This window comes from Hyla sarda, chromosome 8, assembly GCF_029499605.1.
Source record: "Hyla sarda isolate aHylSar1 chromosome 8, aHylSar1.hap1, whole genome shotgun sequence".
NCBI classification, from domain to species: domain Eukaryota; kingdom Metazoa; phylum Chordata; class Amphibia; order Anura; family Hylidae; genus Hyla; species Hyla sarda.
In genome coordinates, this window is record NC_079196.1 from 114,570,697 (window position 1) to 114,598,193 (window position 27,497).

The 27,497-nt window shown below is 43.4% G+C and overlaps 16 pseudogenes; all 16 read left to right on the forward strand.

The window, feature by feature from the left end:
* Positions 1–574: 574 nt before the first annotated feature.
* Positions 575–838, forward strand: LOC130286564 (U2 spliceosomal RNA; annotated as a pseudogene).
* A 1,492-nt stretch (positions 839–2,330) lies between these two features.
* LOC130288008 (U2 spliceosomal RNA) lies at positions 2,331–2,595 on the forward strand (annotated as a pseudogene).
* Positions 2,596–4,074: 1,479 nt separating this feature from the next.
* Positions 4,075–4,338, forward strand: LOC130286565 (U2 spliceosomal RNA; annotated as a pseudogene).
* Positions 4,339–5,812: 1,474 nt separating this feature from the next.
* Positions 5,813–6,076, forward strand: LOC130286567 (U2 spliceosomal RNA; annotated as a pseudogene).
* A 1,486-nt stretch (positions 6,077–7,562) lies between these two features.
* LOC130286569 (U2 spliceosomal RNA) lies at positions 7,563–7,826 on the forward strand (annotated as a pseudogene).
* A 1,458-nt stretch (positions 7,827–9,284) lies between these two features.
* On the forward strand, positions 9,285–9,548 carry LOC130286570 (U2 spliceosomal RNA; annotated as a pseudogene).
* Positions 9,549–11,002: 1,454 nt separating this feature from the next.
* On the forward strand, positions 11,003–11,266 carry LOC130286571 (U2 spliceosomal RNA; annotated as a pseudogene).
* Positions 11,267–12,737: 1,471 nt separating this feature from the next.
* Positions 12,738–13,001, forward strand: LOC130286572 (U2 spliceosomal RNA; annotated as a pseudogene).
* Positions 13,002–14,469: 1,468 nt separating this feature from the next.
* LOC130286573 (U2 spliceosomal RNA) lies at positions 14,470–14,733 on the forward strand (annotated as a pseudogene).
* Positions 14,734–16,193: 1,460 nt separating this feature from the next.
* Positions 16,194–16,459, forward strand: LOC130288311 (U2 spliceosomal RNA; annotated as a pseudogene).
* A 1,464-nt stretch (positions 16,460–17,923) lies between these two features.
* On the forward strand, positions 17,924–18,187 carry LOC130289312 (U2 spliceosomal RNA; annotated as a pseudogene).
* Positions 18,188–19,666: 1,479 nt separating this feature from the next.
* LOC130286575 (U2 spliceosomal RNA) lies at positions 19,667–19,930 on the forward strand (annotated as a pseudogene).
* Positions 19,931–21,394: 1,464 nt separating this feature from the next.
* LOC130289399 (U2 spliceosomal RNA) lies at positions 21,395–21,658 on the forward strand (annotated as a pseudogene).
* A 1,470-nt stretch (positions 21,659–23,128) lies between these two features.
* LOC130286576 (U2 spliceosomal RNA) lies at positions 23,129–23,392 on the forward strand (annotated as a pseudogene).
* Positions 23,393–24,866: 1,474 nt separating this feature from the next.
* On the forward strand, positions 24,867–25,130 carry LOC130289420 (U2 spliceosomal RNA; annotated as a pseudogene).
* A 1,476-nt stretch (positions 25,131–26,606) lies between these two features.
* Positions 26,607–26,874, forward strand: LOC130288494 (U2 spliceosomal RNA; annotated as a pseudogene).
* Positions 26,875–27,497: the final 623 nt, after the last annotated feature.

The window sequence follows — 27,497 nt, forward strand, 5'->3', positions numbered from 1 at the left end:
TTGTGGTAGTTACCATGGATACCCAAGTGATGTGTGAGCTAACACATAGGCCCAACAGATTCCAAGAAGGCCAGAATCACCAGCGGCACCACCATCGATTGTCAGGTCACCCGGATTCAGCAAATACCAGAGTCCAAAATGATGCAGGTTTATACTGTTAATTTTCAGTTTATCGTTACAGTTGGTGTTATTCCATGTCGGAAGGGACGCAGCTACAGCCAGTGGGGTAACTAGAGACAGGCAGGCAGCTATGTGCAACAAAGGTAGGCGTGTTGTTTTCATATGCAGATCTGAAATATTGTCTTATATGCAAGAGGAGGAGTGATGGGGGTTCAGGCAAAAGCCAGGCTATGGATTGCATTGCTAAATGCTCCATCAGAGTGCAATGGTCGCCTGTCCTTTTTTTAAGTGATGATGTGGGTTTAGCCTGTGCTGTATGTATGTATGGGTGGCTGACTGCCACCCACCCAGAAAGTGTATGGGAGGCTGGTTGGCTGCCAGCCTTCCTTCCATTCCTATGAGTAATGTGAGTGCTCATGAAGGGGACATGGTTGGGTCCACCCCTTTCCCGGTTATCCCCTCTAGGCCTTTTGGCTTAGATCAAGTGTAAAAAAAGAAAGGATCTTGCGACAGATCGCATCCTGAGGCACGTTTTTTTTTGTGTGAATACTTGCACTTGGGTGACTTGTGAGCACATACTGATACATACGTTCCCTATCTGGGGACCATAAATTAAATGGATTTTTGAGAAAGGGAGCTGATTTGGAAGCTTGCTTCTGTCGCCCTATGCATTGACCCGATGTGGCAGTATCTTCGGGTAGTGAACAGTGCACCACCCCATTCCAGTGTTAAACAAGAAAGATTCTCATTTAATCCTCCGTGGGTGAGAATTTGAGTTTGAGAATTGGAGACCAAAATGATGAGTTGCACTGACTGGTTTATGAACGTCTATTCATTTAGCATTTTAATGACCATGTTTGCACACTGATTGGTGTAAAAAAATAAAATAAAACTAAATAATAATAATCTAGCACACCTGTGCAGGTTTGACATGACATGACAGGTAGCTGTCTTGTGGGTGGTGCTGAATCCTGTTAAATGACATGAGGGTCTCATGCCTATACACAAGGGTGTGTCATTGCTGTCGCTTGACCATGCATTGGTTTCTGTGGTCAGTGAATGATAAAAACAAAATTTACCATCCATTGATGGATGGGAAATCCGCCATGAGGCATTTGTTTTTAGAAACTGCTGCTCACAACCAATGTTGCAATGGAGTGTCTCCATCTGCTGGTGGTATTGGAAAGGCATTAGTGCTATGACAGGGTCTGAAGAAGAAGAAGAAGAAGAAGAAGACGGAAAAAAATATATATAAAAAGAAAAAGAGAGAGAGAGAGAGAGACTGACTTAGTGAGCGAGTGAGTGAGAGAGTGAGAGTGAGTGAGAGTGAGTGAGAGTGAATGAGTGAGTGAGTGAGTGAGTGATTGAGTGAGTGAGTGAGTGAGTGAGTGAGAACAAATGAGTTAAAGCAAGTGAGTGAGAGAGATCGAATGAATGAAAGTCTAAATGACAGAAAGAAAAAAGGATGAAGAAAGAAGCATGAAGAAAAAAAAATGTATATGGAGTTGCTGACATGAGTGCAATCTACAAAGCCGTTGAGGCTGATCCTCATGGGAGGATTATTGCACCAGGACCCTTAGCACTTTTAAAATGCCATTCAATGCCACGGGCTAGATGTAAACTGCAGATGACCATGTTGTGGTAGTTACCATGGATACCCAAGTGATGTGTGAGCTAACACATAGGCCCAACAGATTCCAAGAAGGCCAGAATCACCAGCGGCACCACCATCGATTGTCAGGTCACCCGGATTCAGCAAATACCAGAGTCCAAAATGATGCAGGTTTATACTGTTAATTTTCAGTTTATCGTTACAGTTGGTGTTATTCCATGTCGGAAGGGACGCAGCTACAGCCAGTGGGGTAACTAGAGACAGGCAGGCAGCTATGTGCAACAAAGGTAGGCGTGTTGTTTTCATATGCAGATCTGAAATATTGTCTTATATGCAAGAGGAGGAGTGATGGGGGTTCAGGCAAAAGCCAGGCTATGGATTGCATTGCTAAATGCTCCATCAGAGTGCAATGGTCGCCTGTCCTTTTTTTAAGTGATGATGTGGGTTTAGCCTGTGCTGTATGTATGTATGGGTGGCTGACTGCCACCCACCCAGAAAGTGTATGGGAGGCTGGTTGGCTGCCAGCCTTCCTTCCATTCCTATGAGTAATGTGAGTGCTCATGAAGTGGACATGGTTGGGTCCACCCCTTTCCCGGTTATCCCCTCTAGGCCTTTTGGCTTAGATCAAGTGTAAAAAAAGAAAGGATCTTGCGACAGATCGCATCCTGAGGCACGTTTTTTTTTTGTGTGAATACTTGCACTTGGGTGACTTGTGAGCACATACTGATACATACGTTCCCTATCTGGGGACCATAAATTAAATGGATTTTTGAGAAAGGGAGCTGATTTGGAAGCTTGCTTCTGTCGCCCTATGCATTGACCCGATGTGGCAGTATCTTCGGGTAGTGAACAGTGCACCACCCCATTCCAGTGTTAAACAAGAAAGATTCTCATTTAATCCTCCGTGGGTGAGAATTTGAGTTTGAGAATTGGAGACCAAAATGATGAGTTGCACTGACTGGTTTATGAACGTCTATTCATTTAGCGTTTTAATGACCATGTTTGCACACTGATTGGTGTAAAAAAATAAAATAAAACTAAATAATAATAATCTAGCACACCTGTGCAGGTTTGACATGACATGACAGGTAGCTGTCTTGTGGGTGGTGCTGAATCCTGTTAAATGACATGAGGGTCTCATGCCTATACACAAGGGTGTGTCATTGCTGTTGCTTGACCATGCATTGGTTTCTGTGGTCAGTGAATGATAAAAACAAAATTTACCATCCATTGATGGATGGGAAATCCGCCATGAGGCATTTGTTTTTAGAAACTGCTGCTCACAACCAATGTTGCAATGGAGTGTCTCCATCTGCTGGTGGTATTGGAAAGGCATTAGTGCTATGACAGGGTCTGAAGAAGAAGAAGAAGAAGAAGAAGAAGAAGAAGACGGAAAAAAATATATATGAAAAGAAAAAGAGAGAGAGAGAGACTGACTTAGTGAGCGAGTGAGTGAGAGAGTGAGAGTGAGTGAGAGTGAATGAGTGAGTGAGTGAGTGAGTGATTGAGTGAGTGAGTGAGTGAGAACAAATGAGTTAAAGCAAGTGAGTGAGAGAGATCGAATGAATGAAAGTCTGAATGACAGAAAGAAAAAAGGATGAAGAAAGAAGCATGAAGAAAAAAAAATGTATATGGAGTTGCTGACATGAGTGCAATCTACAAAGCCGTTGAGGCTGATCCTCATGGGAGGATTATTGCACCAGGACCCTTAGCACTTTTAAAATGCCATTCAATGCCACGGGCTAGATGTAAACTGCAGATGACCATGTTGTGGTAGTTACCATGGATACCCAAGTGATGTGTGAGCTAACACATAGGCCCAACAGATTCCAAGAAGGCCAGAATCACCAGCGGCACCACCATCGATTGTCAGGTCACCCGGATTCAGCAAATACCAGAGTCCAAAATGATGCAGGTTTATACTGTTAATTTTCAGTTTATCGTTACAGTTGGTGTTATTCCATGTCGGAAGGGACGCAGCTACAGCCAGTGGGGTAACTAGAGACAGGCAGGCAGCTATGTGCAACAAAGGTAGGCGTGTTGTTTTCATATGCAGATCTGAAATATTGTCTTATATGCAAGAGGAGGAGTGATGGGGGTTCAGGCAAAAGCCAGGCTATGGATTGCATTGCTAAATGCTCCATCAGAGTGCAATGGTCGCCTGTCCTTTTTTTAAGTGATGATGTGGGTTTAGCCTGTGCTGTATGTATGTATGGGTGGCTGACTGCCACCCACCCAGAAAGTGTATGGGAGGCTGGTTGGCTGCCAGCCTTCCTTCCATTCCTATGAGTAATGTGAGTGCTCATGAAGGGGACATGGTTGGGTCCACCCCTTTCCCGGTTATCCCCTCTAGGCCTTTTGGCTTAGATCAAGTGTAAAAAAAGAAAGGATCTTGCGACAGATCGCATCCTGAGGCACGTTTTTTTTTGTGTGAATACTTGCACTTGGGTGACTTGTGAGCACATACTGATACATACGTTCCCTATCTGGGGACCATAAATTAAATGGATTTTTGAGAAAGGGAGCTGATTTGGAAGCTTGCTTCTGTCGCCCTATGCATTGACCCGATGTGGCAGTATCTTCGGGTAGTGAACAGTGCACCACCCCATTCCAGTGTTAAACAAGAAAGATTCTCATTTAATCCTCCGTGGGTGAGAATTTGAGTTTGAGAATTGGAGACCAAAATGATGAGTTGCACTGACTGGTTTATGAACGTCTATTCATTTAGCGTTTTAATGACCATGTTTGCACACTGATTGGTGTAAAAAAATAAAATAAAACTAAATAATAATAATCTAGCACACCTGTGCAGGTTTGACATGACATGACAGGTAGCTGTCTTGTGGGTGGTGCTGAATCCTGTTAAATGACATGAGGGTCTCATGCCTATACACAAGGGTGTGTCATTGCTGTTGCTTGACCATGCATTGGTTTCTGTGGTCAGTGAATGATAAAAACAAAATTTACCATCCATTGATGGATGGGAAATCCGCCATGAGGCATTTGTTTTTAGAAACTGCTGCTCACAACCAATGTTGCAATGGAGTGTCTCCATCTGCTGGTGGTATTGGAAAGGCATTAGTGCTATGACAGGGTCTGAAGAAGAAGAAGAAGAAGAAGAAGACGGAAAAAAATATATATAAAAAGAAAAAGAGAGAGAGAGAGAGAGACTGACTTAGTGAGCGAGTGAGTGAGAGAGTGAGAGTGAGTGAGAGTGAATGAGTGAGTGAGTGATTGAGTGAGTGAGTGAGTGAGTGAGTGAGAACAAATGAGTTAAAGCAAGTGAGTGAGAGAGATCGAATGAATGAAAGTCTGAATGACAGAAAGAAAAAAGGATGAAGAAAGAAGCATGAAGAAAAAAAAATGTATATGGAGTTGCTGACATGAGTGCAATCTACAAAGCCGTTGAGGCTGATCCTCATGGGAGGATTATTGCACCAGGACCCTTAGCACTTTTAAAATGCCATTCAATGCCACGGGCTAGATGTAAACTGCAGATGACCATGTTGTGGTAGTTACCATGGATACCCAAGTGATGTGTGAGCTAACACATAGGCCCAACAGATTCCAAGAAGGCCAGAATCACCAGCGGCACCACCATCGATTGTCAGGTCACCCGGATTCAGCAAATACCAGAGTCCAAAATGATGCAGGTTTATACTGTTAATTTTCAGTTTATCGTTACAGTTGGTGTTATTCCATGTCGGAAGGGACGCAGCTACAGCCAGTGGGGTAACTAGAGACAGGCAGGCAGCTATGTGCAACAAAGGTAGGCGTGTTGTTTTCATATGCAGATCTGAAATATTGTCTTATATGCAAGAGGAGGAGTGATGGGGGTTCAGGCAAAAGCCAGGCTATGGATTGCATTGCTAAATGCTCCATCAGAGTGCAATGGTCGCCTGTCCTTTTTTTAAGTGATGATGTGGGTTTAGCCTGTGCTGTATGTATGTATGGGTGGCTGACTGCCACCCACCCAGAAAGTGTATGGGAGGCTGGTTGGCTGCCAGCCTTCCTTCCATTCCTATGAGTAATGTGAGTGCTCATGAAGGGGACATGGTTGGGTCCACCCCTTTCCCGGTTATCCCCTCTAGGCCTTTTGGCTTAGATCAAGTGTAAAAAAAGAAAGGATCTTGCGACAGATCGCATCCTGAGGCACGTTTTTTTTTGTGTGAATACTTGCACTTGGGTGACTTGTGAGCACATACTGATACATACGTTCCCTATCTGGGGACCATAAATTAAATGGATTTTTGAGAAAGGGAGCTGATTTGGAAGCTTGCTTCTGTCGCCCTATGCATTGACCCGATGTGGCAGTATCTTCGGGTAGTGAACAGTGCACCACCCCATTCCAGTGTTAAACAAGAAAGATTCTCATTTAATCCTCCGTGGGTGAGAATTTGAGTTTGAGAATTGGAGACCAAAATGATGAGTTGCACTGACTGGTTTATGAACGTCTATTCATTTAGCGTTTTAATGACCATGTTTGCACACTGATTGGTGTAAAAAAATAAAATAAAACTAAATAATAATAATCTAGCACACCTGTGCAGGTTTGACATGACATGACAGGTAGCTGTCTTGTGGGTGGTGCTGAATCCTGTTAAATGACATGAGGGTCTCATGCCTATACACAAGGGTGTGTCATTGCTGTTGCTTGACCATGCATTGGTTTCTGTGGTCAGTGAATGATAAAAACAAAATTTACCATCCATTGATGGATGGGAAATCCGCCATGAGGCATTTGTTTTTAGAAACTGCTGCTCACAACCAATGTTGCAATGGAGTGTCTCCATCTGCTGGTGGTATTGGAAAGGCATTAGTGCTATGACAGGGTCTGAAGAAGAAGAAGAAGAAGAAGAAGAAGAAGAAGAAGACGGAAAAAAATATATATAAAAAGAAAAAGAGAGAGAGAGAGAGAGACTGACTTAGTGAGCGAGTGAGTGAGAGAGTGAGAGTGAGTGAGAGTGAATGAGTGAGTGAGTGATTGAGTGAGTGAGTGAGTGAGTGAGAACAAATGAGTTAAAGCAAGTGAGTGAGAGAGATCGAATGAATGAAAGTCTGAATGACAGAAAGAAAAAAGGATGAAGAAAGAAGCATGAAGAAAAAAAAATGTATATGGAGTTGCTGACATGAGTGCAATCTACAAAGCCGTTGAGGCTGATCCTCATGGGAGGATTATTGCACCAGGACCCTTAGCACTTTTAAAATGCCATTCAATGCCACGGGCTAGATGTAAACTGCAGATGACCATGTTGTGGTAGTTACCATGGATACCCAAGTGATGTGTGAGCTAACACATAGGCCCAACAGATTCCAAGAAGGCCAGAATCACCAGCGGCACCACCATCGATTGTCAGGTCACCCGGATTCAGCAAATACCAGAGTCCAAAATGATGCAGGTTTATACTGTTAATTTTCAGTTTATCGTTACAGTTGGTGTTATTCCATGTCGGAAGGGACGCAGCTACAGCCAGTGGGGTAACTAGAGACAGGCAGGCAGCTATGTGCAACAAAGGTAGGCGTGTTGTTTTCATATGCAGATCTGAAATATTGTCTTATATGCAAGAGGAGGAGTGATGGGGGTTCAGGCAAAAGCCAGGCTATGGATTGCATTGCTAAATGCTCCATCAGAGTGCAATGGTCGCCTGTCCTTTTTTTAAGTGATGATGTGGGTTTAGCCTGTGCTGTATGTATGTATGTATGGGTGGCTGACTGCCACCCACCCAGAAAGTGTATGGGAGGCTGGTTGGCTGCCAGCCTTCCTTCCATTCCTATGAGTAATGTGAGTGCTCATGAAGGGGACATGGTTGGGTCCACCCCTTTCCCGGTTATCCCCTCTAGGCCTTTTGGCTTAGATCAAGTGTAAAAAAAGAAAGGATCTTGCGACAGATCGCATCCTGAGGCACGTTTTTTTTTGTGTGAATACTTGCACTTGGGTGACTTGTGAGCACATACTGATACATACGTTCCCTATCTGGGGACCATAAATTAAATGGATTTTTGAGAAAGGGAGCTGATTTGGAAGCTTGCTTCTGTCGCCCTATGCATTGACCCGATGTGGCAGTATCTTCGGGTAGTGAACAGTGCACCACCCCATTCCAGTGTTAAACAAGAAAGATTCTCATTTAATCCTCCGTGGGTGAGAATTTGAGTTTGAGAATTGGAGACCAAAATGATGAGTTGCACTGACTGGTTTATGAACGTCTATTCATTTAGCGTTTTAATGACCATGTTTGCACACTGATTGGTGTAAAAAAATAAAATAAAACTAAATAATAATAATCTAGCACACCTGTGCAGGTTTGACATGACATGACAGGTAGCTGTCTTGTGGGTGGTGCTGAATCCTGTTAAATGACATGAGGGTCTCATGCCTATACACAAGGGTGTGTCATTGCTGTTGCTTGACCATGCATTGGTTTCTGTGGTCAGTGAATGATAAAAACAAAATTTACCATCCATTGATGGATGGGAAATCCGCCATGAGGCATTTGTTTTTAGAAACTGCTGCTCACAACCAATGTTGCAATGGAGTGTCTCCATCTGCTGGTGGTATTGGAAAGGCATTAGTGCTATGACAGGGTCTGAAGAAGAAGAAGAAGAAGAAGAAGACGGAAAAAAATATATATAAAAAGAAAAAGAGAGAGAGAGAGAGAGACTGACTTAGTGAGCGAGTGAGTGAGAGAGTGAGAGTGAGTGAGAGTGAATGAGTGAGTGAGTGAGTGAGTGAGTGAGAACAAATGAGTTAAAGCAAGTGAGTGAGAGAGATCGAATGAATGAAAGTCTGAATGACAGAAAGAAAAAAGGATGAAGAAAGAAGCATGAAGAAAAAAAAATGTATATGGAGTTGCTGACATGAGTGCAATCTACAAAGCCGTTGAGGCTGATCCTCATGGGAGGATTATTGCACCAGGACCCTTAGCACTTTTAAAATGCCATTCAATGCCACGGGCTAGATGTAAACTGCAGATGACCATGTTGTGGTAGTTACCATGGATACCCAAGTGATGTGTGAGCTAACACATAGGCCCAACAGATTCCAAGAAGGCCAGAATCACCAGCGGCACCACCATCGATTGTCAGGTCACCCGGATTCAGCAAATACCAGAGTCCAAAATGATGCAGGTTTATACTGTTAATTTTCAGTTTATCGTTACAGTTGGTGTTATTCCATGTCGGAAGGGACGCAGCTACAGCCAGTGGGGTAACTAGAGACAGGCAGGCAGCTATGTGCAACAAAGGTAGGCGTGTTGTTTTCATATGCAGATCTGAAATATTGTCTTATATGCAAGAGGAGGAGTGATGGGGGTTCAGGCAAAAGCCAGGCTATGGATTGCATTGCTAAATGCTCCATCAGAGTGCAATGGTCGCCTGTCCTTTTTTTAAGTGATGATGTGGGTTTAGCCTGTGCTGTATGTATGTATGGGTGGCTGACTGCCACCCACCCAGAAAGTGTATGGGAGGCTGGTTGGCTGCCAGCCTTCCTTCCATTCCTATGAGTAATGTGAGTGCTCATGAAGGGGACATGGTTGGGTCCACCCCTTTCCCGGTTATCCCCTCTAGGCCTTTTGGCTTAGATCAAGTGTAAAAAAAGAAAGGATCTTGCGACAGATCGCATCCTGAGGCACGTTTTTTTTTGTGTGAATACTTGCACTTGGGTGACTTGTGAGCACATACTGATACATACGTTCCCTATCTGGGGACCATAAATTAAATGGATTTTTGAGAAAGGGAGCTGATTTGGAAGCTTGCTTCTGTCGCCCTATGCATTGACCCGATGTGGCAGTATCTTCGGGTAGTGAACAGTGCACCACCCCATTCCAGTGTTAAACAAGAAAGATTCTCATTTAATCCTCCGTGGGTGAGAATTTGAGTTTGAGAATTGGAGACCAAAATGATGAGTTGCACTGACTGGTTTATGAACGTCTATTCATTTAGCGTTTTAATGACCATGTTTGCACACTGATTGGTGTAAAAAAATAAAATAAAACTAAATAATAATAATCTAGCACACCTGTGCAGGTTTGACATGACATGACAGGTAGCTGTCTTGTGGGTGGTGCTGAATCCTGTTAAATGACATGAGGGTCTCATGCCTATACACAAGGGTGTGTCATTGCTGTTGCTTGACCATGCATTGGTTTCTGTGGTCAGTGAATGATAAAAACAAAATTTACCATCCATTGATGGATGGGAAATCCGCCATGAGGCATTTGTTTTTAGAAACTGCTGCTCACAACCAATGTTGCAATGGAGTGTCTCCATCTGCTGGTGGTATTGGAAAGGCATTAGTGCTATGACAGGGTCTGAAGAAGAAGAAGAAGAAGAAGAAGACGGAAAAAAATATATATAAAAAGAAAAAGAGAGAGAGAGAGAGAGACTGACTTAGTGAGCGAGTGAGTGAGAGAGTGAGAGTGAGTGAGAGTGAATGAGTGAGTGAGTGAGTGAGTGAGAACAAATGAGTTAAAGCAAGTGAGTGAGAGAGATCGAATGAATGAAAGTCTGAATGACAGAAAGAAAAAAGGATGAAGAAAGAAGCATGAAGAAAAAAAAATGTATATGGAGTTGCTGACATGAGTGCAATCTACAAAGCCGTTGAGGCTGATCCTCATGGGAGGATTATTGCACCAGGACCCTTAGCACTTTTAAAATGCCATTCAATGCCACGGGCTAGATGTAAACTGCAGATGACCATGTTGTGGTAGTTACCATGGATACCCAAGTGATGTGTGAGCTAACACATAGGCCCAACAGATTCCAAGAAGGCCAGAATCACCAGCGGCACCACCATCGATTGTCAGGTCACCCGGATTCAGCAAATACCAGAGTCCAAAATGATGCAGGTTTATACTGTTAATTTTCAGTTTATCGTTACAGTTGGTGTTATTCCATGTCGGAAGGGACGCAGCTACAGCCAGTGGGGTAACTAGAGACAGGCAGGCAGCTATGTGCAACAAAGGTAGGCGTGTTGTTTTCATATGCAGATCTGAAATATTGTCTTATATGCAAGAGGAGGAGTGATGGGGGTTCAGGCAAAAGCCAGGCTATGGATTGCATTGCTAAATGCTCCATCAGAGTGCAATGGTCGCCTGTCCTTTTTTTAAGTGATGATGTGGGTTTAGCCTGTGCTGTATGTATGTATGGGTGGCTGACTGCCACCCACCCAGAAAGTGTATGGGAGGCTGGTTGGCTGCCAGCCTTCCTTCCATTCCTATGAGTAATGTGAGTGCTCATGAAGGGGACATGGTTGGGTCCACCCCTTTCCCGGTTATCCCCTCTAGGCCTTTTGGCTTAGATCAAGTGTAAAAAAAGAAAGGATCTTGCGACAGATCGCATCCTGAGGCACGTTTTTTTTTGTGTGAATACTTGCACTTGGGTGACTTGTGAGCACATACTGATACATACGTTCCCTATCTGGGGACCATAAATTAAATGGATTTTTGAGAAAGGGAGCTGATTTGGAAGCTTGCTTCTGTCGCCCTATGCATTGACCCGATGTGGCAGTATCTTCGGGTAGTGAACAGTGCACCACCCCATTCCAGTGTTAAACAAGAAAGATTCTCATTTAATCCTCCGTGGGTGAGAATTTGAGTTTGAGAATTGGAGACCAAAATGATGAGTTGCACTGACTGGTTTATGAACGTCTATTCATTTAGCGTTTTAATGACCATGTTTGCACACTGATTGGTGTAAAAAAATAAAATAAAACTAAATAATAATAATCTAGCACACCTGTGCAGGTTTGACATGACATGACAGGTAGCTGTCTTGTGGGTGGTGCTGAATCCTGTTAAATGACATGAGGGTCTCATGCCTATACACAAGGGTGTGTCATTGCTGTTGCTTGACCATGCATTGGTTTCTGTGGTCAGTGAATGATAAAAACAAAATTTACCATCCATTGATGGATGGGAAATCCGCCATGAGGCATTTGTTTTTAGAAACTGCTGCTCACAACCAATGTTGCAATGGAGTGTCTCCATCTGCTGGTGGTATTGGAAAGGCATTAGTGCTATGACAGGGTCTGAAGAAGAAGAAGAAGAAGAAGACGGAAAAAAATATATATAAAAAGAAAAAGAGAGAGAGAGAGAGAGACTGACTTAGTGAGCGAGTGAGTGAGAGAGTGAGAGTGAGTGAGAGTGAATGAGTGAGTGAGTGATTGAGTGAGTGAGTGAGTGAGTGAGAACAAATGAGTTAAAGCAAGTGAGTGAGAGAGATCGAATGAATGAAAGTCTGAATGACAGAAAGAAAAAAGGATGAAGAAAGAAGCATGAAGAAAAAAAAATGTATATGGAGTTGCTGACATGAGTGCAATCTACAAAGCCGTTGAGGCTGATCCTCATGGGAGGATTATTGCACCAGGACCCTTAGCACTTTTAAAATGCCATTCAATGCCACGGGCTAGATGTAAACTGCAGATGACCATGTTGTGGTAGTTACCATGGATACCCAAGTGATGTGTGAGCTAACACATAGGCCCAACAGATTCCAAGAAGGCCAGAATCACCAGCGGCACCACCATCGATTGTCAGGTCACCCGGATTCAGCAAATACCAGAGTCCAAAATGATGCAGGTTTATACTGTTAATTTTCAGTTTATCGTTACAGTTGGTGTTATTCCATGTCGGAAGGGACGCAGCTACAGCCAGTGGGGTAACTAGAGACAGGCAGGCAGCTATGTGCAACAAAGGTAGGCGTGTTGTTTTCATATGCAGATCTGAAATATTGTCTTATATGCAAGAGGAGGAGTGATGGGGGTTCAGGCAAAAGCCAGGCTATGGATTGCATTGCTAAATGCTCCATCAGAGTGCAATGGTCGCCTGTCCTTTTTTTAAGTGATGATGTGGGTTTAGCCTGTGCTGTATGTATGTATGTATGGGTGGCTGACTGCCACCCACCCAGAAAGTGTATGGGAGGCTGGTTGGCTGCCAGCCTTCCTTCCATTCCTATGAGTAATGTGAGTGCTCATGAAGGGGACATGGTTGGGTCCACCCCTTTCCCGGTTATCCCCTCTAGGCCTTTTGGCTTAGATCAAGTGTAAAAAAAGAAAGGATCTTGCGACAGATCGCATCCTGAGGCACGTTTTTTTTTGTGTGAATACTTGCACTTGGGTGACTTGTGAGCACATACTGATACATACGTTCCCTATCTGGGGACCATAAATTAAATGGATTTTTGAGAAAGGGAGCTGATTTGGAAGCTTGCTTCTGTCGCCCTATGCATTGACCCGATGTGGCAGTATCTTCGGGTAGTGAACAGTGCACCACCCCATTCCAGTGTTAAACAAGAAAGATTCTCATTTAATCCTCCGTGGGTGAGAATTTGAGTTTGAGAATTGGAGACCAAAATGATGAGTTGCACTGACTGGTTTATGAACGTCTATTCATTTAGCGTTTTAATGACCATGTTTGCACACTGATTGGTGTAAAAAAATAAAATAAAACTAAATAATAATAATCTAGCACACCTGTGCAGGTTTGACATGACATGACAGGTAGCTGTCTTGTGGGTGGTGCTGAATCCTGTTAAATGACATGAGGGTCTCATGCCTATACACAAGGGTGTGTCATTGCTGTTGCTTGACCATGCATTGGTTTCTGTGGTCAGTGAATGATAAAAACAAAATTTACCATCCATTGATGGATGGGAAATCCGCCATGAGGCATTTGTTTTTAGAAACTGCTGCTCACAACCAATGTTGCAATGGAGTGTCTCCATCTGCTGGTGGTATTGGAAAGGCATTAGTGCTATGACAGGGTCTGAAGAAGAAGAAGAAGAAGAAGAAGACGGAAAAAAATATATATAAAAAGAAAAAGAGAGAGAGAGAGAGAGAGACTGACTTAGTGAGCGAGTGAGTGAGAGAGTGAGAGTGAGTGAGAGTGAATGAGTGAGTGAGTGATTGAGTGAGTGAGTGAGTGAGAACAAATGAGTTAAAGCAAGTGAGTGAGAGAGATCGAATGAATGAAAGTCTGAATGACAGAAAGAAAAAAGGATGAAGAAAGAAGCATGAAGAAAAAAAAATGTATATGGAGTTGCTGACATGAGTGCAATCTACAAAGCCGTTGAGGCTGATCCTCATGGGAGGATTATTGCACCAGGACCCTTAGCACTTTTAAAATGCCATTCAATGCCACGGGCTAGATGTAAACTGCAGATGACCATGTTGTGGTAGTTACCATGGATACCCAAGTGATGTGTGAGCTAACACATAGGCCCAACAGATTCCAAGAAGGCCAGAATCACCAGCGGCACCACCATCGATTGTCAGGTCACCCGGATTCAGCAAATACCAGAGTCCAAAATGATGCAGGTTTATACTGTTAATTTTCAGTTTATCGTTACAGTTGGTGTTATTCCATGTCGGAAGGGACGCAGCTACAGCCAGTGGGGTAACTAGAGACAGGCAGGCAGCTATGTGCAACAAAGGTAGGCGTGTTGTTTTCATATGCAGATCTGAAATATTGTCTTATATGCAAGAGGAGGAGTGATGGGGGTTCAGGCAAAAGCCAGGCTATGGATTGCATTGCTAAATGCTCCATCAGAGTGCAATGGTCGCCTGTCCTTTTTTTAAGTGATGATGTGGGTTTAGCCTGTGCTGTATGTATGTATGGGTGGCTGACTGCCACCCACCCAGAAAGTGTATGGGAGGCTGGTTGGCTGCCAGCCTTCCTTCCATTCCTATGAGTAATGTGAGTGCTCATGAAGGGGACATGGTTGGGTCCACCCCTTTCCCGGTTATCCCCTCTAGGCCTTTTGGCTTAGATCAAGTGTAAAAAAAGAAAGGATCTTGCGACAGATCGCATCCTGAGGCACGTTTTTTTTTGTGTGAATACTTGCACTTGGGTGACTTGTGAGCACATACTGATACATACGTTCCCTATCTGGGGACCATAAATTAAATGGATTTTTGAGAAAGGGAGCTGATTTGGAAGCTTGCTTCTGTCGCCCTATGCATTGACCCGATGTGGCAGTATCTTCGGGTAGTGAACAGTGCACCACCCCATTCCAGTGTTAAACAAGAAAGATTCTCATTTAATCCTCCGTGGGTGAGAATTTGAGTTTGAGAATTGGAGACCAAAATTATGAGTTGCACTGACTGGTTTATGAACGTCTATTCATTTAGCGTTTTAATGACCATGTTTGCACACTGATTGGTGTAAAAAAATAAAATAAAACTAAATAATAATAATCTAGCACACCTGTGCAGGTTTGACATGACATGACAGGTAGCTGTCTTGTGGGTGGTGCTGAATCCTGTTAAATGACATGAGGGTCTCATGCCTATACACAAGGGTGTGTCATTGCTGTTGCTTGACCATGCATTGGTTTCTGTGGTCAGTGAATGATAAAAACAAAATTTACCATCCATTGATGGATGGGAAATCCGCCATGAGGCATTTGTTTTTAGAAACTGCTGCTCACAACCAATGTTGCAATGGAGTGTCTCCATCTGCTGGTGGTATTGGAAAGGCATTAGTGCTATGACAGGGTCTGAAGAAGAAGAAGAAGAAGAAGAAGAAGAAGACGGAAAAAAATATATATAAAAAGAAAAAGAGAGAGAGAGAGAGAGACTGACTTAGTGAGCGAGTGAGTGAGTGAGAGAATGAGTGAGTGAGTGATAGAGTGAGTGAGTGAGTGAGTGAGAACAAATGAGTTAAAGCAAGTGAGTGAGAGAGATCGAATGAATGAAAGTCTGAATGACAGAAAGAAAAAAGGATGAAGAAAGAAGCATGAAGAAAAAAAAATGTATATGGAGTTGCTGACATGAGTGCAATCTACAAAGCCGTTGAGGCTGATCCTCATGGGAGGATTATTGCACCAGGACCCTTAGCACTTTTAAAATGCCATTCAATGCCACGGGCTAGATGTAAACTGCAGATGACCATGTTGTGGTAGTTACCATGGATACCCAAGTGATGTGTGAGCTAACACATAGGCCCAACAGATTCCAAGAAGGCCAGAATCACCAGCGGCACCACCATCGATTGTCAGGTCACCCGGATTCAGCAAATACCAGAGTCCAAAATGATGCAGGTTTATACTGTTAATTTTCAGTTTATCGTTACAGTTGGTGTTATTCCATGTCGGAAGGGACGCAGCTACAGCCAGTGGGGTAACTAGAGACAGGCAGGCAGCTATGTGCAACAAAGGTAGGCGTGTTGTTTTCATATGCAGATCTGAAATATTGTCTTATATGCAAGAGGAGGAGTGATGGGGGTTCAGGCAAAAGCCAGGCTATGGATTGCATTGCTAAATGCTCCATCAGAGTGCAATGGTCGCCTGTCCTTTTTTTAAGTGATGATGTGGGTTTAGCCTGTGCTGTATGTATGTATGGGTGGCTGACTGCCACCCACCCAGAAAGTGTATGGGAGGCTGGTTGGCTGCCAGCCTTCCTTCCATTCCTATGAGTAATGTGAGTGCTCATGAAGGGGACATGGTTGGGTCCACCCCTTTCCCGGTTATCCCCTCTAGGCCTTTTGGCTTAGATCAAGTGTAAAAAAAGAAAGGATCTTGCGACAGATCGCATCCTGAGGCACGTTTTTTTTTTTGTGTGAATACTTGCACTTGGGTGACTTGTGAGCACATACTGATACATACGTTCCCTATCTGGGGACCATAAATTAAATGGATTTTTGAGAAAGGGAGCTGATTTGGAAGCTTGCTTCTGTCGCCCTATGCATTGACCCGATGTGGCAGTATCTTCGGGTAGTGAACAGTGCACCACCCCATTCCAGTGTTAAACAAGAAAGATTCTCATTTAATCCTCCGTGGGTGAGAATTTGAGTTTGAGAATTGGAGACCAAAATGATGAGTTGCACTGACTGGTTTATGAACGTCTATTCATTTAGCGTTTTAATGACCATGTTTGCACACTGATTGGTGTAAAAAAATAAAATAAAACTAAATAATAATAATCTAGCACACCTGTGCAGGTTTGACATGACATGACAGGTAGCTGTCTTGTGGGTGGTGCTGAATCCTGTTAAATGACATGAGGGTCTCATGCCTATACACAAGGGTGTGTCATTGCTGTTGCTTGACCATGCATTGGTTTCTGTGGTCAGTGAATGATAAAAACAAAATTTACCATCCATTGATGGATGGGAAATCCGCCATGAGGCATTTGTTTTTAGAAACTGCTGCTCACAACCAATGTTGCAATGGAGTGTCTCCATCTGCTGGTGGTATTGGAAAGGCATTAGTGCTATGACAGGGTCTGAAGAAGAAGAAGAAGAAGACGGAAAAAAATATATATAAAAAGAAAAAGAGAGAGAGAGAGAGAGACTGACTTAGTGAGCGAGTGAGTGAGAGAGTGAGAGTGAGTGAGAGTGAATGAGTGAGTGAGTGATTGAGTGAGTGAGTGAGTGAGTGAGAACAAATGAGTTAAAGCAAGTGAGTGAGAGAGATCGAATGAATGAAAGTCTGAATGACAGAAAGAAAAAAGGATGAAGAAAGAAGCATGAAGAAAAAAAAATGTATATGGAGTTGCTGACATGAGTGCAATCTACAAAGCCGTTGAGGCTGATCCTCATGGGAGGATTATTGCACCAGGACCCTTAGCACTTTTAAAATGCCATTCAATGCCACGGGCTAGATGTAAACTGCAGATGACCATGTTGTGGTAGTTACCATGGATACCCAAGTGATGTGTGAGCTAACACATAGGCCCAACAGATTCCAAGAAGGCCAGAATCACCAGCGGCACCACCATCGATTGTCAGGTCACCCGGATTCAGCAAATACCAGAGTCCAAAATGATGCAGGTTTATACTGTTAATTTTCAGTTTATCGTTACAGTTGGTGTTATTCCATGTCGGAAGGGACGCAGCTACAGCCAGTGGGGTAACTAGAGACAGGCAGGCAGCTATGTGCAACAAAGGTAGGCGTGTTGTTTTCATATGCAGATCTGAAATATTGTCTTATATGCAAGAGGAGGAGTGATGGGGGTTCAGGCAAAAGCCAGGCTATGGATTGCATTGCTAAATGCTCCATCAGAGTGCAATGGTCGCCTGTCCTTTTTTTAAGTGATGATGTGGGTTTAGCCTGTGCTGTATGTATGTATGGGTGGCTGACTGCCACCCACCCAGAAAGTGTATGGGAGGCTGGTTGGCTGCCAGCCTTCCTTCCATTCCTATGAGTAATGTGAGTGCTCATGAAGGGGACATGGTTGGGTCCACCCCTTTCCCGGTTATCCCCTCTAGGCCTTTTGGCTTAGATCAAGTGTAAAAAAAGAAAGGATCTTGCGACAGATCGCATCCTGAGGCACGTTTTTTTTTGTGTGAATACTTGCACTTGGGTGACTTGTGAGCACATACTGATACATACATTCCCTATCTGGGGACCATAAATTAAATGGATTTTTGAGAAAGGGAGCTGATTTGGAAGCTTGCTTCTGTCGCCCTATGCATTGACCCGATGTGGCAGTATCTTCGGGTAGTGAACAGTGCACCACCCCATTCCAGTGTTAAACAAGAAAGATTCTCATTTAATCCTCCGTGGGTGAGAATTTGAGTTTGAGAATTGGAGACCAAAATGATGAGTTGCACTGACTGGTTTATGAACGTCTATTCATTTAGCGTTTTAATGACCATGTTTGCACACTGATTGGTGTAAAAAAATAAAATAAAACTAAATAATAATAATCTAGCACACCTGTGCAGGTTTGACATGACATGACAGGTAGCTGTCTTGTGGGTGGTGCTGAATCCTGTTAAATGACATGAGGGTCTCATGCCTATACACAAGGGTGTGTCATTGCTGTTGCTTGACCATGCATTGGTTTCTGTGGTCAGTGAATGATAAAAACAAAATTTACCATCCATTGATGGATGGGAAATCCGCCATGAGGCATTTGTTTTTAGAAACTGCTGCTCACAACCAATGTTGCAATGGAGTGTCTCCATCTGCTGGTGGTATTGGAAAGGCATTAGTGCTATGACAGGGTCTGAAGAAGAAGAAGAAGAAGAAGAAGAAGACGGAAAAAAATATATATAAAAAGAAAAAGAGAGAGAGAGAGAGAGAGACTGACTTAGTGAGCGAGTGAGTGAGAGAGTGAGAGTGAGTGAGAGTGAATGAGTGAGTGAGTGATTGAGTGAGTGAGTGAGTGAGTGAGTGAGAACAAATGAGTTAAAGCAAGTGAGTGAGAGAGATCGAATGAATGAAAGTCTGAATGACAGAAAGAAAAAAGGATGAAGAAAGAAGCATGAAGAAAAAAAAATGTATATGGAGTTGCTGACATGAGTGCAATCTACAAAGCCGTTGAGGCTGATCCTCATGGGAGGATTATTGCACCAGGACCCTTAGCACTTTTAAAATGCCATTCAATGCCATGGGCTAGATGTAAACTGCAGATGACCATGTTGTGGTAGTTACCATGGATACCCAAGTGATGTGTGAGCTAACACATAGGCCCAACAGATTCCAAGAAGGCCAGAATCACCAGCGGCACCACCATCGATTGTCAGGTCACCCGGATTCAGCAAATACCAGAGTCCAAAATGATGCAGGTTTATACTGTTAATTTTCAGTTTATCGTTACAGTTGGTGTTATTCCATGTCGGAAGGGACGCAGCTACAGCCAGTGGGGTAACTAGAGACAGGCAGGCAGCTATGTGCAACAAAGGTAGGCGTGTTGTTTTCATATGCAGATCTGAAATATTGTCTTATATGCAAGAGGAGGAGTGATGGGGGTTCAGGCAAAAGCCAGGCTATGGATTGCATTGCTAAATGCTCCATCAGAGTGCAATGGTCGCCTGTCCTTTTTTTAAGTGATGATGTGGGTTTAGCCTGTGCTGTATGTATGTATGGGTGGCTGACTGCCACCCACCCAGAAAGTGTATGGGAGGCTGGTTGGCTGCCAGCCTTCCTTCCATTCCTATGAGTAATGTGAGTGCTCATGAAGGGGACATGGTTGGGTCCACCCCTTTCCCGGTTATCCCCTCTAGGCCTTTTGGCTTAGATCAAGTGTAAAAAAAGAAAGGATCTTGCGACAGATCGCATCCTGAGGCACGTTTTTTTTTGTGTGAATACTTGCACTTGGGTGACTTGTGAGCACATACTGATACATACGTTCCCTATCTGGGGACCATAAATTAAATGGATTTTTGAGAAAGGGAGCTGATTTGGAAGCTTGCTTCTGTCGCCCTATGCATTGACCCGATGTGGCAGTATCTTCGGGTAGTGAACAGTGCACCACCCCATTCCAGTGTTAAACAAGAAAGATTCTCATTTAATCCTCCGTGGGTGAGAATTTGAGTTTGAGAATTGGAGACCAAAATGATGAGTTGCACTGACTGGTTTATGAACGTCTATTCATTTAGCGTTTTAATGACCATGTTTGCACACTGATTGGTGTAAAAAAATAAAATAAAACTAAATAATAATAATCTAGCACACCTGTGCAGGTTTGACATGACATGACAGGTAGCTGTCTTGTGGGTGGTGCTGAATCCTGTTAAATGACATGAGGGTCTCATGCCTATACACAAGGGTGTGTCATTGCTGTTGCTTGACCATGCATTGGTTTCTGTGGTCAGTGAATGATAAAAACAAAATTTACCATCCATTGATGGATGGGAAATCCGCCATGAGGCATTTGTTTTTAGAAACTGCTGCTCACAACCAATGTTGCAATGGAGTGTCTCCATCTGCTGGTGGTATTGGAAAGGCATTAGTGCTATGACAGGGTCTGAAGAAGAAGAAGAAGAAGAAGAAGACGGAAAAAAATATATATAAAAAGAAAAAGAGAGAGAGAGAGAGAGACTGACTTAGTGAGCGAGTGAGTGAGAGAGTGAGTGAGAGTGAATGAGTGAGTGAGTGATTGAGTGAGTGAGTGAGTGAGTGAGAACAAATGAGTTAAAGCAAGTGAGTGAGAGAGATCGAATGAATGAAAGTCTGAATGACAGAAAGAAAAAAGGATGAAGAAAGAAGCATGAAGAAAAAAAAATGTATATGGAGTTGCTGACATGAGTGCAATCTACAAAGCCGTTGAGGCTGATCCTCATGGGAGGATTATTGCACCAGGACCCTTAGCACTTTTAAAATGCCATTCATTGCCACGGGCTAGATGTAAACTGCAGATGACCATGTTGTGGTAGTTACCATGGATACCCAAGTGATGTGTGAGCTAACACATAGGCCCAACAGATTCCAAGAAGGCCAGAATCACCAGCGGCACCACCATCGATTGTCAGGTCACCCGGATTCAGCAAATACCAGAGTCCAAAATGATGCAGGTTTATACTGTTAATTTTCAGTTTATCGTTACAGTTGGTGTTATTCCATGTCGGAAGGGACGCAGCTACAGCCAGTGGGGTAACTAGAGACAGGCAGGCAGCTATGTGCAACAAAGGTAGGCGTGTTGTTTTCATATGCAGATCTGAAATATTGTCTTATATGCAAGAGGAGGAGTGATGGGGGTTCAGGCAAAAGCCAGGCTATGGATTGCATTGCTAAATGCTCCATCAGAGTGCAATGGTCGCCTGTCCTTTTTTTAAGTGATGATGTGGGTTTAGCCTGTGCTGTATGTATGTATGGGTGGCTGACTGCCACCCACCCAGAAAGTGTATGGGAGGCTGGTTGGCTGCCAGCCTTCCTTCCATTCCTATGAGTAATGTGAGTGCTCATGAAGGGGACATGGTTGGGTCCACCCCTTTCCCGGTTATTCCCTCTAGGCCTTTTGGCTTAGATCAAGTGTAAAAAAAGAAAGGATCTTGCGACAGATCGCATCCTGAGGCACGTTTTTTTTTGTGTGAATACTTGCACTTGGGTGACTTGTGAGCACATACTGATACATACGTTCCCTATCTGGGGACCATAAATTAAATGGATTTTTGAGAAAGGGAGCTGATTTGGAAGCTTGCTTCTGTCGCCCTATGCATTGACCTGATGTGGCAGTATCTTCGGGTAGTGAACAGTGCACCACCCCATTCCAGTGTTAAACAAGAAAGATTCTCATTTAATCCTCCGTGGGTGAGAATTTGAGTTTGAGAATTGGAGACCAAAATGATGAGTTGCACTGACTGGTTTATGAACGTCTATTCATTTAGCGTTTTAATGACCATGTTTGCACACTGATTGGTGTAAAAAAATAAAATAAAACTAAATAATAATAATCTAGCACACCTGTGCAGGTTTGACATGACATGACAGGTAGCTGTCTTGTGGGTGGTGCTGAATCCTGTTAAATGACATGAGGGTCTCATGCCTATACACAAGGGTGTGTCATTGCTGTTGCTTGACCATGCATTGGTTTCTGTGGTCAGTGAATGATAAAAACAAAATTTACCATCCATTGATGGATGGGAAATCCGCCATGAGGCATTTGTTTTTAGAAACTGCTGCTCACAACCAATGTTGCAATGGAGTGTCTCCATCTGCTGGTGGTATTGGAAAGGCATTAGTGCTATGACAGGGTCTGAAGAAGAAGAAGAAGAAGAAGAAGACGGAAAAAAATATATATAAAAAGAAAAAGAGAGAGAGAGAGAGAGACTGACTTAGTGAGCGAGTGAGTGAGAGAGTGAGAGTGAGTGAGAGTGAATGAGTGAGTGAGTGATTGAGTGAGTGAGTGAGTGAGTGAGAACAAATGAGTTAAAGCAAGTGAGTGAGAGAGATCGAATGAATGAAAGTCTGAATGACAGAAAGAAAAAAGGATGAAGAAAGAAGCATGAAGAAAAAAAAATGTATATGGAGTTGCTGACATGAGTGCAATCTACAAAGCCGTTGAGGCTGATCCTCATGGGAGGATTATTGCACCAGGACCCTTAGCACTTTTAAAATGCCATTCAATGCCACGGGCTAGATGTAAACTGCAGATGACCATGTTGTGGTAGTTACCATGGATACCCAAGTGATGTGTGAGCTAACACATAGGCCCAACAGATTCCAAGAAGGCCAGAATCACCAGCGGCACCACCATCGATTGTCAGGTCACCCGGATTCAGCAAATACCAGAGTCCAAAATGATGCAGGTTTATACTGTTAATTTTCAGTTTATCGTTACAGTTGGTGTTATTCCATGTCGGAAGGGACGCAGCTACAGCCAGTGGGGTAACTAGAGACAGGCAGGCAGCTATGTGCAACAAAGGTAGGCGTGTTGTTTTCATATGCAGATCTGAAATATTGTCTTATATGCAAGAGGAGGAGTGATGGGGGTTCAGGCAAAAGCCAGGCTATGGATTGCATTGCTAAATGCTCCATCAGAGTGCAATGGTCGCCTGTCCTTTTTTTAAGTGATGATGTGGGTTTAGCCTGTGCTGTATGTATGTATGGGTGGCTGACTGCCACCCACCCAGAAAGTGTATGGGAGGCTGGTTGGCTGCCAGCCTTCCTTCCATTCCTATGAGTAATGTGAGTGCTCATGAAGGGGACATGGTTGGGTCCACCCCTTTCCCGGTTATCCCCTCTAGGCCTTTTGGCTTAGATCAAGTGTAAAAAAAGAAAGGATCTTGCGACAGATCGCATCCTGAGGCACGTTTTTTTTTGTGTGAATACTTGCACTTGGGTGACTTGTGAGCACATACTGATACATACGTTCCCTATCTGGGGACCATAAATTAAATGGATTTTTGAGAAAGGGAGCTGATTTGGAAGCTTGCTTCTGTCGCCCTATGCATTGACCCGATGTGGCAGTATCTTCGGGTAGTGAACAGTGCACCACCCCATTCCAGTGTTAAACAAGAAAGATTCTCATTTAATCCTCCGTGGGTGAGAATTTGAGTTTGAGAATTGGAGACCAAAATGATGAGTTGCACTGACTGGTTTATGAACGTCTATTCATTTAGCGTTTTAATGACCATGTTTGCACACTGATTGGTGTAAAAAAATAAAATAAAACTAAATAATAATAATCTAGCACACCTGTGCAGGTTTGACATGACATGACAGGTAGCTGTCTTGTGGGTGGTGCTGAATCCTGTTAAATGACATGAGGGTCTCATGCCTATACACAAGGGTGTGTCATTGCTGTTGCTTGACCATGCATTGGTTTCTGTGGTCAGTGAATGATAAAAACAAAATTTACCATCCATTGATGGATGGGAAATCCGCCATGAGGCATTTGTTTTTAGAAACTGCTGCTCACAACCAATGTTGCAATGGAGTGTCTCCATCTGCTGGTGGTATTGGAAAGGCATTAGTGCTATGACAGGGTCTGAAGAAGAAGAAGAAGAAGAAGAAGAAGACGGAAAAAAATATATATAAAAAGAAAAAGAGAGAGAGAGAGAGAGACTGACTTAGTGAGCGAGTGAGTGAGAGAGTGAGAGTGAGTGAGAGTGAATGAGTGAGTGAGTGATTGAGTGAGTGAGTGAGTGAGTGAGAACAAATGAGTTAAAGCAAGTGAGTGAGAGAGATCGAATGAATGAAAGTCTGAATGACAGAAAGAAAAAAGGATGAAGAAAGAAGCATGAAGAAAAAAAAATGTATATGGAGTTGCTGACATGAGTGCAATCTACAAAGCCGTTGAGGCTGATCCTCATGGGAGGATTATTGCACCAGGACCCTTAGCACTTTTAAAATGCCATTCAATGCCACGGGCTAGATGTAAACTGCAGATGACCATGTTGTGGTAGTTACCATGGATACCCAAGTGATGTGTGAGCTAACACATAGGCCCAACAGATTCCAAGAAGGCCAGAATCACCAGCGGCACCACCATCGATTGTCAGGTCACCCGGATTCAGCAAATACCAGAGTCCAAAATGATGCAGGTTTATACTGTTAATTTTCAGTTTATCGTTACAGTTGGTGTTATTCCATGTCGGAAGGGACGCAGCTACAGCCAGTGGGGTAACTAGAGACAGGCAGGCAGCTATGTGCAACAAAGGTAGGCGTGTTGTTTTCATATGCAGATCTGAAATATTGTCTTATATGCAAGAGGAGGAGTGATGGGGGTTCAGGCAAAAGCCAGGCTATGGATTGCATTGCTAAATGCTCCATCAGAGTGCAATGGTCGCCTGTCCTTTTTTTTAAGTGATGATGTGGGTTTAGCCTGTGCTGTATGTATGTATGGGTGGCTGACTGCCACCCACCCAGAAAGTGTATGGGAGGCTGGTTGGCTGCCAGCCTTCCTTCCATTCCTATGAGTAATGTGAGTGCTCATGAAGGGGACATGGTTGGGTCCACCCCTTTCCCGGTTATCCCCTCTAGGCCTTTTGGCTTAGATCAAGTGTAAAAAAAGAAAGGATCTTGCGACAGATCGCATCCTGAGGCACGTTTTTTTTTGTGTGAATACTTGCACTTGGGTGACTTGTGAGCACATACTGATACATACGTTCCCTATCTGGGGACCATAAATGAAATGGATTTTTGAGAAAGGGAGCTGATTTGGAAGCTTGCTTCTGTCGCCCTATGCATTGACCCGATGTGGCAGTATCTTCGGGTAGTGAACAGTGCACCACCCCATTCCAGTGTTAAACAAGAAAGATTCTCATTTAATCCTCCGTGGGTGAGAATTTGAGTTTGAGAATTGGAGACCAAAATGATGAGTTGCACTGACTGGTTTATGAACGTCTATTCATTTAGCGTTTTAATGACCATGTTTGCACACTGATTGGTGTAAAAAAATAAAATAAAACTAAATAATAATAATCTAGCACACCTGTGCAGGTTTGACATGACATGACAGGTAGCTGTCTTGTGGGTGGTGCTGAATCCTGTTAAATGACATGAGGGTCTCATGCCTATACACAAGGGTGTGTCATTGCTGTTGCTTGACCATGCATTGGTTTCTGTGGTCAGTGAATGATAAAAACTAAATTTACCATCCATTGATGGATGGGAAATCCGCCATGAGGCATTTGTTTTTAGAAACTGCTGCTCACAACCAATGTTGCAATGGAGTGTCTCCATCTGCTGGTGGTATTGGAAAGGCATTAGTGCTATGACAGGGTCTGAAGAAGAAGAAGAAGAAGAAGAAGAAGAAGACGGAAAAAAATATATATAAAAAGAAAAAGAGAGAGAGAGAGAGAGACTGACTTAGTGAGCGAGTGAGTGAGAGAGTGAGAGTGAGTGAGAGTGAATGAGTGAGTGAGTGATTGAGTGAGTGAGTGAGTGAGTGAGAACAAATGAGTTAAAGCAAGTGAGTGAGAGAGATCGAATGAATGAAAGTCTGAATGACAGAAAGAAAAAAGGATGAAGAAAGAAGCATGAAGAAAAAAAAATGTATATGGAGTTGCTGACATGAGTGCAATCTACAAAGCCGTTGAGGCTGATCCTCATGGGAGGATTATTGCACCAGGACCCTTAGCACTTTTAAAATGCCATTCAATGCCACGGGCTAGATGTAAACTGCAGATGACCATGTTGTGGTAGTTACCATGGATACCCAAGTGATGTGTGAGCTAACACATAGGCCCAACAGATTCCAAGAAGGCCAGAATCACCAGCGGCACCACCATCGATTGTCAGGTCACCCGGATTCAGCAAATACCAGAGTCCAAAATGATGCAGGTTTATACTGTTAATTTTCAGTTTATCGTTACAGTTGGTGTTATTCCATGTCGGAAGGGACGCAGCTACAGCCAGTGGGGTAACTAGAGACAGGCAGGCAGCTATGTGCAACAAAGGTAGGCGTGTTGTTTTCATATGCAGATCTGAAATATTGTCTTATATGCAAGAGGAGGAGTGATGGGGGTTCAGGCAAAAGCCAGGCTATGGATTGCATTGCTAAATGCTCCATCAGAGTGCAATGGTCGCCTGTCCTTTTTTTAAGTGATGATGTGGGTTTAGCCTGTGCTGTATGTATGTATGGGTGGCTGACTGCCACCCACCCAGAAAGTGTATGGGAGGCTGGTTGGCTGCCAGCCTTCCTTCCATTCCTATGAGTAATGTGAGTGCTCATGAAGGGGACATGGTTGGGTCCACCCCTTTCCCGGTTATCCCCTCTAGGCCTTTTGGCTTAGATCAAGTGTAAAAAAAGAAAGGATCTTGCGACAGATCGCATCCTGAGGCACGTTTTTTTTTTTTTGTGTGAATACTTGCACTTGGGTGACTTGTGAGCACATACTGATACATACGTTCCCTATCTGGGGACCATAAATTAAATGGATTTTTGAGAAAGGGAGCTGATTTGGAAGCTTGCTTCTGTCGCCCTATGCATTGACCCGATGTGGCAGTATCTTCGGGTAGTGAACAGTGCACCACCCCATTCCAGTGTTAAACAAGAAAGATTCTCATTTAATCCTCCGTGGGTGAGAATTTGAGTTTGAGAATTGGAGACCAAAATGATGAGTTGCACTGACTGGTTTATGAACGTCTATTCATTTAGCGTTTTAATGACCATGTTTGCACACTGATTGGTGTAAAAAAATAAAATAAAACTAAATAATAATAATCTAGCACACCTGTGCAGGTTTGACATGACATGACAGGTAGCTGTCTTGTGGGTGGTGCTGAATCCTGTTAAATGACATGAGGGTCTCATGCCTATACACAAGGGTGTGTCATTGCTGTTGCTTGACCATGCATTGGTTTCTGTGGTCAGTGAATGATAAAAACTAAATTTACCATCCATTGATGGATGGGAAATCCGCCATGAGGCATTTGTTTTTAGAAACTGCTGCTCACAACCAATGTTGCAATGGAGTGTCTCCATCTGCTGGTGGTATTGGAAAGGCATTAGTGCTATGACAGGGTCTGAAGAAGAAGAAGAAGAAGAAGAAGAAGACGGAAAAAAATATATATAAAAAGAAAAAGAGAGAGAGAGAGAGAGACTGACTTAGTGAGCGAGTGAGTGAGAGAGTGAGAGTGAGTGAGAGTGAATGAGTGA